General features: G+C 43.3%; 1 non-coding gene across 1 annotated transcript; it reads left to right on the top strand.

The window, feature by feature from the left end:
• Positions 1-7,123: 7,123 nt before the first annotated feature.
• On the top strand, positions 7,124-7,197 carry Trnat-ugu. The gene has a single exon. It is a non-coding gene; the product is annotated as a tRNA-Thr (tRNA).
• The last annotated feature ends 507 nt before the right edge of the window (positions 7,198-7,704 follow it).

Genomic DNA, 7,704 nt, shown 5'->3' on the forward strand with positions numbered 1-7,704 from the left:
ACTGTTTCATTCTAGGATGCAAAATGAAGGTGGTGGGTGTACAGGAGGAGTAAAGTTGGTGTATTTTGTAAATCCTTCATTGTAGCACTGTGTTTACATGTGCCATCCTTTCTCTGTGTGCACACGTTGTCTTGTATGAATACAAAAAGTGGATGAAAGTTTCATGTAATGTTTTTCTGCTTAATGCAGGAGGCGAGCAACATCTCTTGGCTTACATTCGGCGTTAGTGTTTACAAACTTGCATTCACGGCGGGGCAATATTTTTAGTCAGGGAGGTCTGTTGGTATGCAGCGGCCTTCCTTCCTTGACATTACGACCCGCAACATAGTCGTACATTTCCCACGGGACACTCTCGCTGCTGTCTTGTAACTTCCCTAGCGTCCCCATTTGCAGAGACAGCTGTCTCGGGTTACTCTCTGTGGATGAGTTCAGTTCTAGGAACAGTACTGTGACTACCTGCGGTCTAAGGCGCTACAGTCATGGACTGTGCGGCTGGTCCCGGCGGAGGTTCGAGTCCTCCCTTGAGCATGGATGTGTGTGTTTGTCATTAGGATAATTTAGGTTAAGTAGTGTGTAAGATTAGGGACTGATTACCTTAGCAGTTAAGTCCCATAAGATTTCACACACATTTGAACATTTTTTGTGACCACCTCTGCTGCACAAGCGTAAGGATTATTCAAGGCGATTTGAAGGTACGCACCTACGTTTTTCGAAATACGAAGCAGATGACTCGAATGGATAACGGCAGCAAACTGTTGTGTCCATGTTGTAGTTGCGGCACAGGTTATTGGGCGATGGCTAAGTTAGCTTCCTAACGGTTAACGGAGATGTAAACTATCTTTTAATCTCTGATATCACCCGCGGATCATTGTTAAGTGACTAAGTAAAACATTAACAAAAAATCGAGAAAAAAACATGGTCTGTGGATTATTATCTTCGATTACTAATTTGAGTTTTGAAAAAATAATGGATTATAATAACTGAAGACTTTGAGAATAAATGATCACCCTCATTCTGACAGAGAAAAAAAATCTCGTCAAAAGGAGAGGTTAGGGATATCCTATTATCCTTTTGGTGGGGAAACGTTCCGGAAAGGCGGAACAACTAGCATTGATCAACAGTACGATAATGCAGGAGGCAGTGGAAACAACTGCGTCAAAGGCACAAAAGGTATATCCACAGGAAATGTAGTCTTCTAAAACGGCCTCGAGATCTTCACTTGCTTAGCTAAAAAGTCTGGAGGTAAACTAGTGACTTTTCGGGTCACTGGTTCGGACTGTCCTGGAGGGATTAATATAAAGGACGAATAAGACAAATATTTTGCGAAATGGAGTGCAGAGTATCACATGTCTGAAAGTGCTCACGAAACTGGAAAATCTAAAATGAGGGATTAACAGGATAAATTCAATTCAGGTGGAATTAGAGAGGCATAAATAAGACAGGCATTTCTGGTTAGATTACTATATGGTAATAACACCATCAGTGGCATAACAAGTGCTCATTATGATTAGAGTAAGAATCAGGGTGTTTTAATACCAGTGATAAAATTACTCTTTTAAAGAATGCACAACATCCATCGTCAATCAGCGTTGTACTGGTTTAAATGCCAAAGTCATAGTCTGACATTGAAGAGCGTAAATAGAGGAGCTGATGAAATATTGGAAAAGTAAAGAAAGTTTGATAAGCCTCTGTGGAGAAAATGAAAGTTGCAATTATTGGAAGCAATGAACTGGAGGAAAGAACTAGTAGTGAACAACGGTTTCCGGAGTTCTGTGACGTTGTATCAGAATTACGAAAGAACGAAGTGTGCGTGGAAAATACTAGGATACACGAAGGGATGTAAACTGGTCTATTTCATACTTAAAAAAACTATTTCAAATTACATATTAGATTGAAAAACACATCCAGGTGCGGACGTGCACTGCTATCCACTACAATGAAGGCGATTCTTAACAAAAGCCAAATTTGTATGATATGTACTACGTGCTTGGATATGCAAATGAGTAGCATTTCAGTGCAACCGCACGAAGCTGTAAGGAGTAAAGCTATCTACGTTCTCTATACAAGGTGTGCAGGAGGAAGGTGCATGATTTGAGGGTGATAATATTGGTGATTCCGGGAAAAAACGTGTTAACCGAGTCAGACTTACAACTGTTTGACAATCACGGGCGTCAGTCGTGCTAAAAGTACATACAACGTCGTGTTGCCAAAGGAATATCCTCCAAGTATTTTGGTAACATTTTGAAGAAAATCAGTATATCGTAGTCCTATAACAAGGATATATAAATGAACTGGACCGATGAGTTGGTCATCAATAATACCGTTCTACATGTTCACTGAAAAACGTAGCTAAAATTTGTTTCCACATTAGTGTGCATATTATTATCGGCCCATAATTGAGAGTTGCGAGTGTTATTGATGCCGCTGCGTGTAAATGCCGAGTCATCAATGAACAAAATACGTGGATACTGCTTTGCGTACGAATGAGCTCAGAACAGCAAGGCAGCAGCAGTCTACAAGAGTTGCAAAATGAATTAAGTTGACGGTCGACTTTTTGAACATCTTTCGTGGGGGAATGCACACAATTAAAAAACTCATTACATGACAATGTTTCATTAATATCCCCTGCATTTGTTCTGTTCCCCATTGTTTTCACTAATTTTCTGGAAAACTGTTAAGAATAGTACATATCTTTATAAGGCGTTTTTAGTTCGAAATCACTATCACCTGTTAAAGCATGTGCCTCTCGTCCTGACTCACCCTATATAACGAAAGATTGCGTAGCAGGTTTCTCATTCAGATATCGCCCTTAAACGTTGTTGTTTGTGAGAAGATGGTTTTAAGCGTCATGAAAGAAGGAGAATCCTCAACAAGCACCTATCGAAAATTAACAGCGGCAGCCTATCAAAAATTACGGTAGATCGTTTCCTAATAACCGCTGCTAGAGTTGGTCGGGATACCACGACTGTCATGCGAATATGGAATAGTATTTAGGAGGGCCATACTCAACCCTTCAAGGATCTCAGGGGCCTCGTGTGACTAACGTCAGAGAGGACACACAGTGTTCGTTCGGCCGTGTAGGATGCTACAGCCACATCACGTATGTAGAGCCAGGAAACGGGTTTGATCACGACAAGACAAGTAACCACACGGACAATGTGAAGACGTCCGGCGCACCACGGACTCTCACCACGTTGGTAATTGTCAGAGCTCCCCTCCACGTGGCAACAGAGAGTAGCGCGCCAACGGTGGCGCGTCCAGTGAAAGCTTCGTACACAGTAATATTCGTGTGTGTCGGCTCTGAGCAGGAAGTATATTGTCAGATTTCACTCATCATCATCATGATCGTCATCATCATCATCTCACGGGTGCCGCACTTTCCGTCTTAAGACCGGATTTTTGAGGTATCTGTGTCATCTTTCAACAAGATAATACAAGACTTCGTGCTGCCCGAAGAAAAAACCTGTACTGAACTGAACTATTTTAATACCTTAAACTTCGTGTGTGTGCCTGTGTTGTAATACTGAACAATACACGTTGTGGTACAAATTAATTAGCAAAACTAAACTGTGTGTTAAACAAGCTGTCCTGTCAAATTCTATTGTGGAACGCAATTGACAGTGCTACAATGCGTGGCGTTGCAACAAGCAACTTGCAATTCCAACTAACAGGATACAAATGCTTCATGAAATTACAAAACGAATTTTGAAATGTCTTGTGTTTCTACGTAAGCAACTGCCTAAATAAAATTCCAAACTCTTGATAATACATGCACAAATGTAACACTGCACTGTAAAAATAAGTCTGTCTGCGTAAGAAATTAAATCTAAAATGATCTTTACCTAAATTGAACCTGATAACAATTTTGAAATGCAACGCATGACAATGATTTAAGTGTGTCCTGACCGTAGTTTTAGTCTGACCCTAAGAAATTAGTGTGGATTACCTGTGGCAATGTAAACAATGTACCGCCTGAAAGTAATAAAAATAAAAGAATACAGCGCAGCAGTAAACCAGCTAAATAAAAGAAAATCCTCGCGCTGTGCAATGCAAAAACATGCTACTATGCTAAGCGCATTAAGCTTCGGCTTTACTTTTGTGTAGCCGTGTTCCGCTCAGTGCAGTGCGGCGACACACACAATGAAAAAATAAAATTCGTTAGGAGAAGGTGGTAGACACTGCATTTACTGAACAATGCACTAGCATTCATAAACTCTACTAAAGTTCTGATGCCTCCCTTAACAATTACAACCATGTTTACAAAATTTGCTCGTTATTACAAATTTGACTGTCATGAAATTCATTATTGAAATAGTAAAAGAGTGGTAAATCTAGCACTTATGATCGCAAGCCATTTAAACAGGTAACTTTACTTATTCATGTCTGAAAAATGAAACTAACCCGAGCCAACAAAGAAAGTTCCAACTAAAATTTTTCGTGTTCCAAACACATCTTAAATTACGTGCAGGCAAGAAATGTAGCTACAACAGTACCTGAAAAATCTTCACAGGTCTCAAATTAATTTTTGCCAAATCATACTTCCAAATTTTAACATGCTCTGCAAGCTATTTCCAGATCGCTCAGTAGTGTGGCAAACACTCGACTCATTCACATCTCACAGAACGCTACTGCAACGACAATGCCACTGACAACCAAAGATCACAGTATTTCTGACCAGAATCTCTGTGGCGTAACATATCCACTACTGAAGACTAATGTTTGAAAAATGTCCAGTTTACAAATATGAAGTACGACACATAGAATGAAAATATAGACCTCACATCGCATCCTCGAATACCATAAATAAACTAGAAACCTTACACCGCGCTGTCCAGACGTACACTACTGGTCATTAAAATTGCTACACCACGAAGATGACGTGCTACAGACGCGAAATTTAAGCGACAGGAAGAAGATGCTGTGATGTGCAAATGATTAGCTTTTTAGAGCATTCACACAAGGTTGGCGCCGGTGGCGACACCTACAACGTGCTGACATGAGCAAAGTTTCCAACCGATTTCTCATATACAAACGGCAGTTGACCGGCGTTGCCTGGTGAAACGTTGTTCTGATGTCTCGTATAAGAAGGAGAAATGCGTCCATTACGTTTCCGACTTTGATAAAGGTCGGATTGTAGCCTATCACGATTGCGGTTTATCGTATCGCGACAATGCTGCTCGCGTTGGTAGAGATCCAATGACTGTTAGCAGAATATGGAATCGGTGAGTTCAGGAGGGTAATACGGAACGGAACGCCGTGTTGGATCCCAACGGCCTCGTATCACTAGCAGTCGAGATGTCAGGCATCTTATCCGCATGGCTGTAACGGATCGTGCAGCCACGTATCGATCCCTGAGTCAACAGATGAGGACATTTGCAAGACAACAACCATCTGCACCAACAGTTCGACGACGTTTGCAGGAGCATCATTGACTATCAGCTCGGAGACCATGGTTGCGGTTACCCTAGACGGTGCATCACAGACAGGAGCGCCTGCGATGGTGTACTCAGCGACGAAACTGGGTGCATGAATGGCCATACAGCGTTTTTTTCGGATGAATCCAGGTTCTGTTTACAACATCATGATGTTCGCCTCCGTGTTTGGCGACATCGCGGTGAACGCACATTGGAAGCCTGTATTCGTCATCGCCATACTGGCGTATCACCCGGCGTGATGGTATGGGGTGCCACTGGTTACACGTCTCGGTCACCTCTTGTTCGCATTGACGACACTTTGAACAGTGGACGTTACATTTCAGATGTGTTACGACCCGTGGCTCTACCCTTCATCCGATCCCTGCGAAACCCTGCATTTCAGCAGGATAATGCACGACCGCATGTTGCACGTCCTGTACGGGCCTTTCTGGATACAGAAAATTTTCGACTGCTGCCCTGGCCAGCAGATTCTTCAGATCTCTCACCAACTGAAAACATCTGGTCAATGGTGGCCGAGCAACAATACGCCAGTTACTACTCTTGATGAACTGTGGTATCGTGTTGAGGCTGCATGGGCAGCTGTACTGTACACGCCATCCAAGCTCTGTTTGCCTCAATGGCCAGGCGTGCCAAGGCCGTTATTACGGCCAGAGGTGGTTGTTCTGGTACTGATTTCTCAGGCTCTATGCACCCAAATAGCGTGAAAATGTAATCACATATCAGTTATAGTATAATATATTTGTCCAATGAATACCCGTTTATCATCTGCATTTCTTCTTGGTGTAGCAATTTCAATGGCCAGTAGTGTAGCTTAATACAGTCGGTGTTAGACTGTAGACGTAGCCAGCACATTCTCCAGATTTCTCACCCGTTGGAGACATCTAGTTATCGGTTGACGAGAGCAAGTCACACCACCACTCGCCAGCCACTATGAATGATGATTTCTGACAGAACTGAAGCAGCATGACAGCCAAGCAGAATTATGTGGAACACAGGGGGAGGACTCCTTCCCCTGGTAGGTCACTTGTGTAATGGACCATCTGTTCATGATCATTTTGTGGAGAAACTCCTTGAACACAGTCTGTCTTGACCACTCCGTTTGAGGATTATGTTAAAGCCACTCTCTGAAGAGAATTCTGTAAGTATGCTCTAAGAACAGCGAAGTAAGTACTTTGATCCGAATCTGCAAATATGATAATGTCGGTCAAACAACTGCAGTGAGATTGCACGGGGTCCTGTTCAAAAATGGTTCAAATGGCTCTGAGCACTATGGGACTTAACATCTGAGGTCAACAGTCCCCTAGAACTTAGAACTACTTAAACTTAACTAACCCAAGGACATCACACACATCCATTCCCGAGGCAGGATTCGAACCTGCAACCGTAGCGGTCGCGCGGTTCCAGACTGTAGCGCCTAGAACCGCTCGGTCACTTCGGCCGGCTCCGAAGGAACAGACACCATATCCATATAAATATATAGTTCTGACAATACCGGTCATGATCTTCTTCTGTGCGGATGGACACATATTACCCGAACTCTTACGGGACTTAGTAAGAATGTCTTCCACGAGTAATTGGTGTGTTGGGTAGGGACACTACGAATGTAGTGTGTGGACATAAAGGGTGAGAATGTGGGCCTCGCAGGAGGCGTACGCGAGATAGTTCCTGCAGTCGCACTATCCTCTGTGGCCTCGGTGGCTCAGATGGATAGAGCGTCTGCCATGTAAGCGGGAGATCCCGGGTTCGAGTCCCTGTCGGGGCACACATTTTCACCTGTTCCCGTTGATATATATCAACGCCTGTCAGCAGCTGAAGGCATTAATATATAATTCTAATTTCGTTCTAGACGACTGTAGGTCATCAATGGTGTCCGCTCTTTCGGACATATCCGAAAGAACAGACACCGTATCCATACAAATATATCTTCTGAAAAGTTTTCTTGCAAAAGAAAACGACTGTCTTCTTGGACATCAACAGTAGGGAGAGAATTAAAATCCCATCTCACGAGCAGTACAAGGAGTTCCAGCATCAGAGTCCACAGCCGGAGCAGCGGGTCGCGATGCTTGATAGTCCCGGGTGGCAAGAGCGACGTCGAGTCCTGGTGGCAGCATGGCGCTAGCGATCTTCTGGTTCTGCTTGCGGAAAAGAAACTGAGTGTTTCTCGCCGAGCAAGGGCAGTTATACCCACGTGGTGGATGGCTACTAGATAGCTATTTGTCTAGCGATGTGAGCTCGGATTGGCTGAGGAAAATGGCTCAGTGAATGCACC

This window comes from Schistocerca piceifrons, chromosome 3 (assembly GCF_021461385.2).
Source record: "Schistocerca piceifrons isolate TAMUIC-IGC-003096 chromosome 3, iqSchPice1.1, whole genome shotgun sequence".
Classification (NCBI taxonomy): Eukaryota; Metazoa; Arthropoda; class Insecta; order Orthoptera; family Acrididae; genus Schistocerca; species Schistocerca piceifrons.